General features: G+C 41.9%; 1 protein-coding gene across 6 annotated transcripts in view; it reads right to left on the bottom strand.

Moving 5' to 3' along the window:
- setd5 (SET domain containing 5) overlaps positions 1 to 11,954 on the bottom strand; it is a 29,286-nt gene extending 17,332 nt beyond the window's left edge. For 4 of the 6 annotated variants that reach the window (XM_086291156.1, XM_086291161.1, XM_086291159.1 and 1 more), the window contains exon 1: positions 11,515 to 11,954. The gene's annotated coding sequence lies outside the window, so the exon portion shown is untranslated. Of the gene's footprint in view, positions 1 to 1,035; positions 1,170 to 11,514 lie in introns of those variants that run through there. The other 2 variants (XM_086291157.1, XM_086291158.1) reach the window with 2 other exon arrangements.
- Between the last annotated feature and the right edge of the window lie 304 nt (positions 11,955 to 12,258).

The following is a 12,258-nucleotide window of genomic DNA, read 5'->3' as shown; positions in this document are numbered from 1 at the left end:
GTTTGTGTATTTCTACAGGTTTTTCATGACACCTAGTAGTTAATTTATACTTCCTGTTCTTACTTTTGTTTATTTAAGTGTTTTATTGGGGAGTGGACCGTCAGTTACTTCCCACGAAAGCAACCCTGACTCCCACCCACGAAGGTACTTGTACCCTTGGTTGCAAATCACTGCAGTAAACCAAAGGGAAAGTGTGTGCAATGCCAGGAACCTGGACACACAGCTAAATTGAATGCAGCTGTTAATCATTTTCATATTTAGTGTGGTTTTCCTGTTATGGAATCAGAGTGTCAGCATTGAAAAAAGGCTACAGACTTATGTTTAGTGAAACGCTGACTCTATACCTACTCAAACAACTTTCCTTGTCACAGCTGTTTGATTAAACAATGAATAAGTTACTGAGTTGCCTCCAACATTTTTTTTTCCAACAGCTTTCCAAAGGTCAACATTTATGGTGAAGTCCATATTTCTGATTAGACACAAAAAGATGACCACTAACTGAATGTACATTCCCTAATGAAAAAGACAGGGCTTGTTTATAAGGGCACTTTACCATATATAAACATTAATATATAAACAACTACCAGAGTTTACAACAGGTTACTGCCTTGACTGAAAACTGACAGTGTTGTCAGGTTGTCACGACCACATAACCTAAACATTAAACAGGAAACCCACTGTTGCACAAATAACGAAGAACCAAATTTGCTGAGTCATCTTGACAATAAAGGCTTCATGTAGTCGAAGAGAGCATTTATCTGCCTGCGTCTACAATGATAACTTGATAAGGACATTGTGTGATGGGCCCATCTCTTATCCATACGGAGGTGTTTAACATGGAGGAGGGAGGTGAGACTATTCAAAGAGCAGAAAAAACAACCAGGGGATTTACAGCTCTGCTTACACTCCCATCAGGATGCAGTAATGGAGAAACCAATAGGAGGCGCTTTTTTGCTCAGACAGCTGTAGAGGTGAGTCATTCAAGATGAGGCCCATCCCTCTTGTCATGTGACCACACTTAGCTGAAACACTGACCCACACTGTATCTTGTTCTCCTGCTTGCGCTCGCTCAACGACCCTGACAGAAGCGGAGCTAAAGGCAAGATCTGCAGAAAGAGGAACACGTCTTCCTGTGCGCTGTTCACACGACAATGAGAGGATTTGGCTCTCACCAAGGTCATCCCCTGGTCAAACAAGCAAATAGATACATTAGCTTATAAAACCCCATAGTGATAAGATCCATTGCAACAAGAGTAAGCCCGACACTCAAACAGGCTGCTTTAATAGCAGGCATCCATGTTAATTAAGAACAACAGGATGCATGACATTTCTAGAGGGGTCCCTTGGCTACAGCGAGTGCTGCCCTTGTGCCCCAGCCCCAAGACAACTACAGAAAGATTGGGAGCTTCCAATAATGTCAAGGTCAGCTCACTGTCAAAAAGAATGTCAGCACCATAGAGCTGAAAATGCACATGTGCCTATGCACATGGGAAGGTGACAAGAAGAAAACAGCTCCCATGCATCTATCAGATAAGGACACATACACACAAAAATATTTCGCTCTTTCAGGAACTGCTCTTTAAGCATGACTTACTGGATACATGAAAACAAACAACAAGCACAGACAGACAACGACTAACTGAAGTTTGCCTCAGATTTAGATATTTAGAAGATGGCATGTAGTAGAGCACCTCATTCAGGGGCTCTTTAAGCTGCTGGCGATCCCTGTGGAAGATCACTGCCTCAGAAATAGACACCTTGGGCCTACCCAACTCAAAGTCTCACTACTTGGGATCCTTCCAAAAGAACCAGACGGGGTGCTAGGGAGGTAAATTCCATACGAAGAAGGAAAGCCTTTCTTTACCTCGCTTCTCCTCCCTAACACCACCCTCTCTCCCTTGTTCATTCCTCCAGCCATGAATACTGGGCTCAAATTACCAAAAGGCTCAAAGTCTTTTCACTTCAGTAGAACAGAGGCCATTTCGGAGACAAGTCCAAAGGGGAGGAACATGCACACAAAATGAACAGCTCATAAGGAGACACAAACGTCACTTAAATCTCTCTCATAATGCCAGACGAGTCTTTGTATATTGTACAAATACCTGGTTTAAATAGTGAGCACATTTCATATAGTGACGAGCATGCATATATATTATTAAAATATGACAAATTAACATCAGAAAAATGAATGAACTGCGTCTGAATAGTGCATAACACAATGCGCCACACTATGAATGATGTACGCTGCTCACGCACTGCACTAAAAGATAAACTCTAAAATAACAAAACAACATCATCCAGCTATTTTCTTATCTGAAGTGGGTCACGGGAGCACCAGCAAGGAATCCCAGATCTCCCTCTCGTCAGCTACCTCCACCAGCTTAACCAGGGAAATACCAAGCCTTTCCCAGGCCAGCTCATAGACATACCATATTTTCCACAATGTAAGTCGCACTTAACTTTAAATTTCTCCAAAATTGACAGTACACCTTATAATCCAGTGCAGCTTATGTATGATTTCTGGTTGTGCTTACTGACCTCGAACCGATTTTATGAGGTACACGGCGCTCAAAAATCTGTCAAAAATGTTTTAGTATGACTTTAGTAAGTTATGAAGCTGCACCGCTTGATGGATTATCGGAGCATTACGGCTACCGTAGTCAGGCGCCTGGCGGAGTAATCCAGGTCCTCCGTCCGCTTCAGGCCCCAAAGTCAAACGAACACTGCAGCATCACTGAGAGTTAAAAACTAAAAATTTTCACCTTTAATAAAATTATCAGTGTTGCTGCTTTACCAGGTGTAACAATTAAGTTTAACATCCAGGCATCCATGAAAACAGAAGTCAGCAGGAAGTTAGCTCGCTAGTTTCCACCTAAAAACATGATATAGCATGTTCTGACAGAGATTTCTGAAAAAATTAAACGTACAGCTCTGCTATCACTTCCAACATAAATGAAGACAGAAAACTAAACAGCAGTGACGTTTGTAGGGTTACTGAAGTTGGGCTAGCTGGTATATAATGCTGTGCTATGTGATCGCTAGCGACACAGCTATGTTAGCATAACATAAACACAGTGAAGCTGGAGGGATGAACGCTGACTTTTTTTTTTTACTTAATAAAAGTTAACGTGAGGGCTCCTGATGCTGTAAATGGACCAAACTTCAGGAGAACAACAGAGATAATCCATCCACATTACGAGGTTATTCATTAATATACTGCAACAACAAGGGATTGGAGCAGCTGCGAGAGATTTCAATATTAATGAATCAATGGTACGGAAGTTAAGCAAAAAGAGTAAGCTGAGTAAAGTTTGATCCGATTTTGTTTCGCTTAATGCGCCTTATAATTCAGTGCGCCTTATGTATGAAAACAGACCCGCTCATCGACAGTGCGCCTTATAATCCAGTGCGCCTTATGGTCCTAAAATACTGTAATATTCCCAGCACGTCCCAGATCAACGCCAGAGCCTCGACCTGGTAGGACATGCCAGGCTGGAACAGCTTACCCTGGAGGCAACAGCCATCTTCTTTTCGATGTTGAGGAGTACCGGCTCTACTCTGAACCCCTCCAGAATGACTAAACTTGTCATCCTATTGCCAGGCCAGAGCTCATCCACCTTTCGGATAAAGCTCATTTATGCTACCGGTATCCGTGATCTCATTCTAATAATAATAATAATAATAATAAAAAATTGGATTTATATAGCGCTTTTCAAGGCTAGTTTCAAGGCACCCAAAGCGCTTTACAATGCCACTATTCATTCACTCTCACATTCACACACGGGTGGAGGTAAGCTACGGTAATAGTGTTAATAATAAGATCAGGCCTAGAGTAACAGATGTTTGGCATTTCTCAACAACAAGACGGCATCTGGTGGCAGATAGATGCATAACATTTAGGCCATATATGCACACACAATCTAACATGGTGCTTCACAAATAACAGAATGGCAAATTTAATCTTAGTCCAGATCATTTCCTCTACTGCAGCACTATTAACCAAGTCTTTATGTAACCAAATTATAACGACCTTACATGGTGGACCATATTAATTTGGCAAATAAACGAACAAAAACAAAACATTGTTCTAAAGAAATGTACAGATTAAGTCAATAAAAACTACAAAACGACAGGAAGTCCAGATTTGGTTTACCACATCGAACGAGTAACAAAAAACTATGGTGAATGTTCAAAAGTTTAGCATCATACCTGCTGCTGGTAAGCATTACACCAACATTTTCAATCCCAATACAGATAATGTGTCCTTGAGGAATACGGCTTTGTTTTAGATGGTGCAACTAGCCAACTTCACAAACTGCCCTTGGTAATCTATGCCAGAAATGCTACTCAGATAAATTTTTATTCTCGTTTTTTCAATGTACAATGGCAGTGACCAGTTCAACACCACCAACCAGGACAATGAGCTGTACATCTCCACAACATTCGAGAAGGCTAGAGTACCAACCTTCCTTCTAAAAATGATCCAGTAATGTGGTTGACTAGAACTATACAACATTTGAGTAGCATTTAAGAACGAGTTATAAAATCCTTCACCTCCAAGCCTTAGAATAGGACTGCAATATCACTTCTGCATTAAGGTAATGCTGATATTACCATGTGAGAAAGGCACAGCACTGGAATAAATGCAATTAAGTCAACTGAACAAACTCTAGAGCATGTACTGTGGCCATTTTGTTTACAGTAAAATGTTGACTTCAGTGTTGCAAATTTAAAATACTGTTTTTGAAGCTACACTAAGAGCTAAATGACCTCCAAGAGACAAAGAACATGGCACTACAGGTACACTACACTACAGGTAGAACACTGAAAAACAACCACTGGCTTTGTTTTTCTTTCTGAAAATGAAAGAAATACAAAGCCAGTGGCTATTCTCAGATTTCAATTTCACAAAGATTAACCTGTGCGTGCATTTTTTTTTTCTATTTTATGTGCCATTACAATTTTGACTAAGACATTAAATTAACTGGCGAAGCAGGCCAAACACCATGTCTTGCCACCTATAGCTTTGATGAAACCAATAAGTGGTCTTCACAGGCACAAACATAAACAAAAACAACAACAACAACAAAAGCAAAAAATTCCCCAAAAACAAAACTGGAGTTTAACATCATGTCCATGCACAGTGTCCACCTGTGCCCGACCAAGCCTCCACAACACGTACAGTCCAGTGAGATTACACCAACCCCCTCACTCTGCCCCCGCACACATGCTGGCTGTACTAGGCAGGATATGAATATATCTGCCATTCCCCAGAAATGTGCAGGTTGAACTGCACTCTAAGCAACAGCAAAAGGAAATAGAAGATGAAGAGCAGGCAAATCAATAGGGCCTGGCTTAAAGACAAACGGGATATGCGGTCAGGGAGAGCATGGCTCAGTCCAGATCTTATTTCACACTTACCCAAACAAATTCACAATAAAACAAAATGATAAACACACACACACACACACACACACACACACACACTAAACAGGATGTGAGGGACTTTAACATAGATTTGTACCGAGCATTTTGACATGCATTATAATGCTGCTTCGCAGATTTCTCTAAACACAGAACATCTACAGGATAATGAGCCTCTTAAGGGAGGATATGAAAAGATGGCCTTTATGGAAGGTATTTTTATCCACGTAGTTCATTTGTACATTTTAATATGACTAACAATGGCTTCCACTGCCATGGTGACATAACAGTTTGTTTCTCCAAGCAACAAAATATTACTATTATTATTCTCATAAAAAGAAGGCAAAAATCACCCACACAGCTCAATCAGTAGCTTATTCCAAACTGTGTCATTCTCTTCCCTGAAATCTTTGAACCAGGCAAAATAGAACATTTAAATAAACAAGATGAAACATTCAGATACTTGGGACTACAGACTATCCCTCACTGCACTGCAGCAGCATAATCGTGGGCTTCAACCACAATTACAAAGTGCAAGAGCTGCCTGAAACAGATATGGTTTCCACACAGCCAGCCAGCTGAGAATGCTCCTGGAACAAGCTGTGATCTGACTGAGGCATCAGCCAACTGTTCAGGCAACTGTACACAAATATAAACAACAAAGCCTACTCTGCATAACCTCAAAACATGTGGGTAAAGGGACGAAGTATGAATAAGTGATGCAAGCATCAGGTCCACACACAGTTAAGAATATTATATGCTATAGTGACTTGCAGCTGAGTTTATCTGTCACTAGATAATGCTTCAACTTTAGCCATGATGTGGCTGTTGTCATGCTGAGCGGTCAAGCTTCCTGGGAGCGCAGTGTGGCCTGCCATTAACACAACAATGTCCAGCTGCCTGAATGGACCAGGACCAGACTGGAGATGAGAGACACACAATAGAGAACAAAGGCCAAGTGGGTGCTGTAAGAAGGGTGAGGGAGAGAGCAGTCGACAGCAGGGCTAAGCATGACATAAAATCAATCATCTGTTTCAAGCCAAACAAGCCAGCTACTGTCCATTTCAGGCTCAGTAACCCTGAAGAGGAAAAAACAAAGGACTAAGCAAAATTCAGACAGTGTCTTTCTGCCACACCTGTATGGTCATTCTTCCCCTGAAGTCGAAGTCAAATGGGCTGCTATTAAAGACTGACTCAGCGCACCAAAACAACAGCAACATTAAAAGGATAATAACCAACAGGGTTACTGTAGTGATAAACCTCAACTGAAAATTTCTCTGTTGGGGAGCTAACTAAGCTAAACATTTTAAAAAGCTTCAGAGAACACTCGAGTTTTCCTGAATAGCAGAATTCCCTTTAAAATACTACTAAATGTGGGAAGAGATATTTTCCAAGGAGTAGTCTAGCAAAGGTATGAGAGGAAGCTCCCAACCCCCCACACACACACACAAAAGGAGGAGGAATCTTGTTGTTAGGTAAGCTCATGCTCTGACATAATATAAACCCTCTGTCCTACACCACGTGATCTCACTGCATGACAAACACATTTACATGACATTTCCATTTCCTCTTTTGGGTGACAGTATTATCTAGAGTGGCATGAGGCCTTGCCCTGCCACCACGTTGCTGCAGCATACATATGCTGTACTTTCTGGTGTGAGACTGGAAGGTGTCACTCAAAGGAGAAAAGAGTGGACCTTGGCAGCCATTTTGAACTGCTGTTATATATAAGCCTTTCATAGTCCAAGTCAGATGTCCCTCTCTCTCTCCCTCTCTCCCCCCCCCCCAGGTTGCACTGGTCACTCATTTACCCCATTTTTAGTCCCAGTGTTGTGCATTAGAAAAAAGGGCATCTGCAGCAGACTCTTGTCTGGATTGACTTTGGTACCAAAAAAATGCTTTTCCTTCTGCTCTGTTTTATTTTTAAGCTTTCTACCAGACTGACAGCACCCTCAGGGCACTCACATCCAGATTTGTCCTTTTAGATTTTCCAATCTGATGTTTTTTACAAAACAGCTGGGCAGTTCATCATCATCACAATTATTATTGTGGTGAGCACTGGAAGAGGCAGTAAGACTGGAGAGGAAAGAAAGAAACAGGATTAATGTGGCGAAGTCTAAAATGGCTGCCTGCAGTTCAAAAGGTGGACGGGACAGACAGAAACTCTAAGCTGTATGCAAAACCACATACCAGTAGAGAGCAAGATGAGCAATGTGAGGTAAGACAAAGAAAAGGAAATGAAGGACAACATCACAGTGCACTAAAACAAGGAGAGAGAGAGAGAAAGAGCAAGCAAGCAAGCAAAAGAGACGATTACATAGATTGCCTGCTTCACCCCCCTTCAGCCTTGTGTTTTTTTTTTTTGTTTTTTTTAACCCTAGCCGCCTCCTCCTCCTCCATTATTCTCCCAAGAAGCATTGCTTCTCGGCACAAAACAGAATTAACCAGCGCAGCCCTCTGCAACACTGCTCCCCCAGCACTGAGGAAGAGCTGCGCCCCATTGGAGCAACTTCAGAGCTCATGCACCAATAGGAAGCCACCACTAAGGCAGGCGTCACAGGGACTTGTTTTTAACCCTGTTGTGAAAGACAGCAAGCCGCATAACACACAGCGGCTGCAGAGGAAATGCTACAGAGGAGAAAGTAATATGTACCTAAAATTAAGAAAAAAAGGCTTGATGGGTAGCTCAAGGGTACTGAAGATATTAAAAAGATAAATAACACTTTAAAAATTTATTTTAAAAAAGATTAATTTGTATTTAAGGAATAAAACATTGTTAATAAAATGCACCGCAACTAAAATGCATATGACATATTCACTGAAGTGAATACAGGTTACATGGAACCACAATGGTAACTTGGCTAACTTGATCACATGAGCACAGCACACACAAAACCTTATTACAATATCAATAGCTACACCTGCCCTCCATGTAATGATACGGAGTGTCATCAGCATGCAAATGGAAAGCTAAGAGGATAGGGTCCCCCCCCCCCCCCCCTTTTCCCTCACAGCAACAATCCCTGCGCCCTTCTCCCACTGTCTGCACGCAGAGAGAATCCTGTCTTCATTTGGAAATAGGCCAACATCCTGCTTTATTCTCCTCTGTACATAAACATAAACCAGAGTTAAAAATCTCTAAAGATTTTTGCATGATCCACAGTGCCTACTCGGGCCAATTATGCTTTCAAGGACATGTCATGAAGCAGTTATATGTCTTTGTCTTAAATTGCTAGGTGAAAATTATTAAGTGAAGCGGAGCATTTCTCACCAACACAAAAACTGGGCCAAGCTAACCTTGTCTGTCTGCACATTCTTCATATTGCCAAATTTTCAGCGGCCCATAGTGGGAAAGAAGGGTCCATGTCCCTCAGACATTTCCACTCACATGTACACACAAGTACTGATTATTATGCTCTCAAAGACAGCCTAACTGATGTAACTCCCCCTACCCCCACCACAAAAACACACACCTCTCGCTAAAACATATGCAAAGCTACTTGATAGGCCTGGAAAACCAATATGGCAGAAGGCTTTCCGACAGAGCAGTAACAAGCAACCCAGCAGTACAGTTTTAGCTTCCTTGGAGTGGTGGGTCAAGTAAGTAACGTTTGCTGCTGTATGTACTTGCCCCTGTCCTAAATACTAGATGCATTTCTTACTCTCTCCCATGTCTTTGTCTCTGTTAGTAAGTGTATTGTTTGTTCAAGATAAGAAATGGGGGGGAGGGGGGGGACTGCAGCTCACTCTGTCTATTAAAAGACAGGAAACATATTCAGAGAATGCTAGTTGCAACCGATCAAAACAATCCTTGGAAAACTGATCTGGCTTCCAATAGTCATACAGATCGATCCAAATACTTAACTCTGGCTGAACCCCCAGCAAGGCACGTGTAACCTTTGTACTCATGAAGCTAGGTAAAAGAGGGCTCAGTGGAGAAGAAGCCACATATGTTTTGTAGCCTCAAATCTCCTTATTAGGTAGATTTTTAGTGGTGAGCAACCAAACAACAAATAACTTAACGATTACCATCTGGGTTCATAGTATAGTATTCAGTTACATAAGTAATTTAAAACTAAAATAAATGAAAAAATAATAATGGAAATGAGACAAAATAAAGCCCTTGTGAATTCAAGACAGATGGTCCAGTGGTTTTGATTCAACTGTCCTACCAAAGCAAAAGCACTGTCTCCCTTCTCTACTTGCTGCGTCCACAGCGCCGAATTTCAGCTCCGCACAATGCAAGCTTATGTGGTGCGACTCAGAGGAGAAACTCTACTCTGGCAACAAACTGGGCAACAGTTTGTATTCCGAAATACGCTCATCATGAAATAAGCCACACAGGGAAAGGTATTGTTTTATGCTATTACTTTGCATAGAGATACTCTAATCTAAACTTCGAAATTGAATAACAATCCAGAGCTTTTTTCCTTCTCACCCCAACGGAGGTGTAGGTGAAAACGAAATACGGTGTCATAATCAAGAAAAGGTTGGGAATGTCAAACACCACAAAGTACGACGTGTTAAAACGTAACAAGACGTTTAGTAGTCTTCAACTTGAGTAAAAGTTGTGATTGCTACAGTCAGACTTCAACAGTGCTACTCACACGCTGGAATTAAAAAAATGGAGGCTAAAAAAGGAAACAAGCGCTCCCCTCTCTGAAATACCACCCATTTCTTTTAACCGCCACCACGGAGACTGGGGGTTGGTAGGTTGGGGGAGGTGAAGAACAGCAAGTCACTACCCAACAACTCTGGTTTTCTGTTTGTTAGAGCTAGAGCCTACATCCACAGAGGGAAAACAAGAGGCAAGAGATATATGGCCAAAGCACAACTGAGCTTTTTCAGTATGAACAACACACCCGAGCGAAGCTAGGAATGAGACAAATGCATTAACATGATGTAGCAAACACCACCATGATGTGAGCGCCGTATTTTCCATAAAACTCGGGGCAGAAATCCACGGGATTTCGGCTTGCAAACACATCATCGTGTGTATACACATCAAAGACTTCTCTGCGTGTGTATGAGCTGTAGGATACTGGTTCAAAATAAGGACACAATTGCCTGCAGAACATTCAGAAAGTTAGCTCAAAGGCTAGGTTAGCATTTGTTGCCTCTGCTAACGTTCTCCAACGCAGCAGCTGTCCGCTGAGCTTACATGAGTGGCAAACCATTTCACGACTTTACTTTCAAACACTTTGAGAATTTCGTGGTAACAATGGAAACAATTTAAAACAATGCTGTCAATAAACAACGCAACAAATCGTTTTTGACTTAAGGTGAAACAAGTTTGCATTTTCCTGTGCGCTCTGGTTCTGAACTTTTAAGCCCAACAAACAGAATGCATTTGTATTCTAATCTGACACTAACACAATAACATGCCTAGAAACGCAAAAGTGTAGTGTGCTGTTACTAATGTTTTGAATTTGTAAGGTTAACCACTGCGGGGGCTTGGTATTCAAACTTAAACAACTTGAAGTTTATTTATAAATGTTTGAAAACGACATTAGTTCTCTCGTGGAAAAATACAGTTTACTTAAGTACTTGTGTAACGTTAGAACGACAGCCAACTGGGACACGTTTAGCTTTCACATTAACACCAATAAAATAATAAGAAAAATAATTAAGGGACCTCTAATGGCCTAAATGCTACACGAGTAAAACTCGTGTTAACTTGCATGATGTTACTAACAGATTTACGTACGTAGTTCAAATACTGGTCGAACATTAGAGCTCAACAAAACTAACAGTGTGATGGATTCTCAGACTACCGAGCTAGCTATAAAAAAAACAACACGAGGAGCCGACGAAAAGGGCACGGAAGTCCAGACACAGCCCGGAGCAGCCCTGTAAGGCAGACCATCGATAAAGGTCGCTTTTTAGCCAGCCAAGCAAACTACTCTTCTGGAAATAACTTATTGTAATAAATTGAAGTAGGCGCTAGGTACTTAGCTAGCTAAGTTATGTAGCTTCGTAGCTGAGGTGGGTAGACGGAAAATATGGTTATTTGGTGTGTTGGTTATAGTTACAAACCCTCGTATATAGCGAGAACTATATAGCCAATTGACACAAATGTTAAGTACTCACCTAAAGAGGCATTCCAAACTTGTATAAACGAGGTAATATAATGTAAAGTAGGAAGTCCTTAGAGCATCCCAACATCGATTCCAATCAGGCCTGTATATCGGCCTCGGAGTCTCCTGTATCCTTTGCCCTTATAAGTGGCTCCCTCTCCAGGGTTAGGAAACAAACTTCTCAGGGTCTCCCACGCATAGACGGAAAGTTAAATTCCCTGTGCTGTTCACGTGCACTGCATCCATTGAGTATCTATATTAGCTCCCCGGCAAATACATCAGTTTATTTTAGTGTCTTGTATATTTACAATCGCTATTTATAATGGGGCATAAGCTGCTGTATGTGATACAGAGCTCTGATTCTGTCTCGGTCCTTACATTCGCAGAGGCGCCCATCCCCCTCCTCGCCGGCATCGACCGCGGGTCCCAGCGAAACTGACACACAACCACGCCACGGGGTTTCCCTGGCGACCGTGCAGGGGCCCTCTCCTTGGGCGGCCCTTGCTGATGTTTCCCGCCTCTCGTCAGTGATTCGATTCCAATATGTCACTCATGTTACGCACGCGATATACGTGCAAGTCATTGGCGAAAGGCAGCGTCGATTATTTTTTCCTTTTACTACGTAAAACAGGGCGGGTACTGCTTTGAGGAGTGGTGCGAAAATTTCCTTTCATTATATGTGTGTAGTGGTGGTGAACAGGCAGGAGTGAATGGCAGGATCGGGAGATAATTTGATACCCAGCAGAGGATCTGTACC

This window comes from Aulonocara sp. 'chitande type north' Nkhata Bay, linkage group LG5 (genome assembly GCF_057382095.1).
Source record: "Aulonocara sp. 'chitande type north' Nkhata Bay isolate Kocher_YH1m ecotype deep benthic linkage group LG5, A_spYH_male_GT1.1, whole genome shotgun sequence".
In the NCBI taxonomy this organism is placed as follows: Eukaryota; Metazoa; Chordata; class Actinopteri; order Cichliformes; family Cichlidae; genus Aulonocara; species Aulonocara sp. 'chitande type north' Nkhata Bay.
The sequence above is the reverse complement of the archived record's forward strand: the minus strand, read 5'-3'. Positions and strand labels throughout refer to the sequence as shown.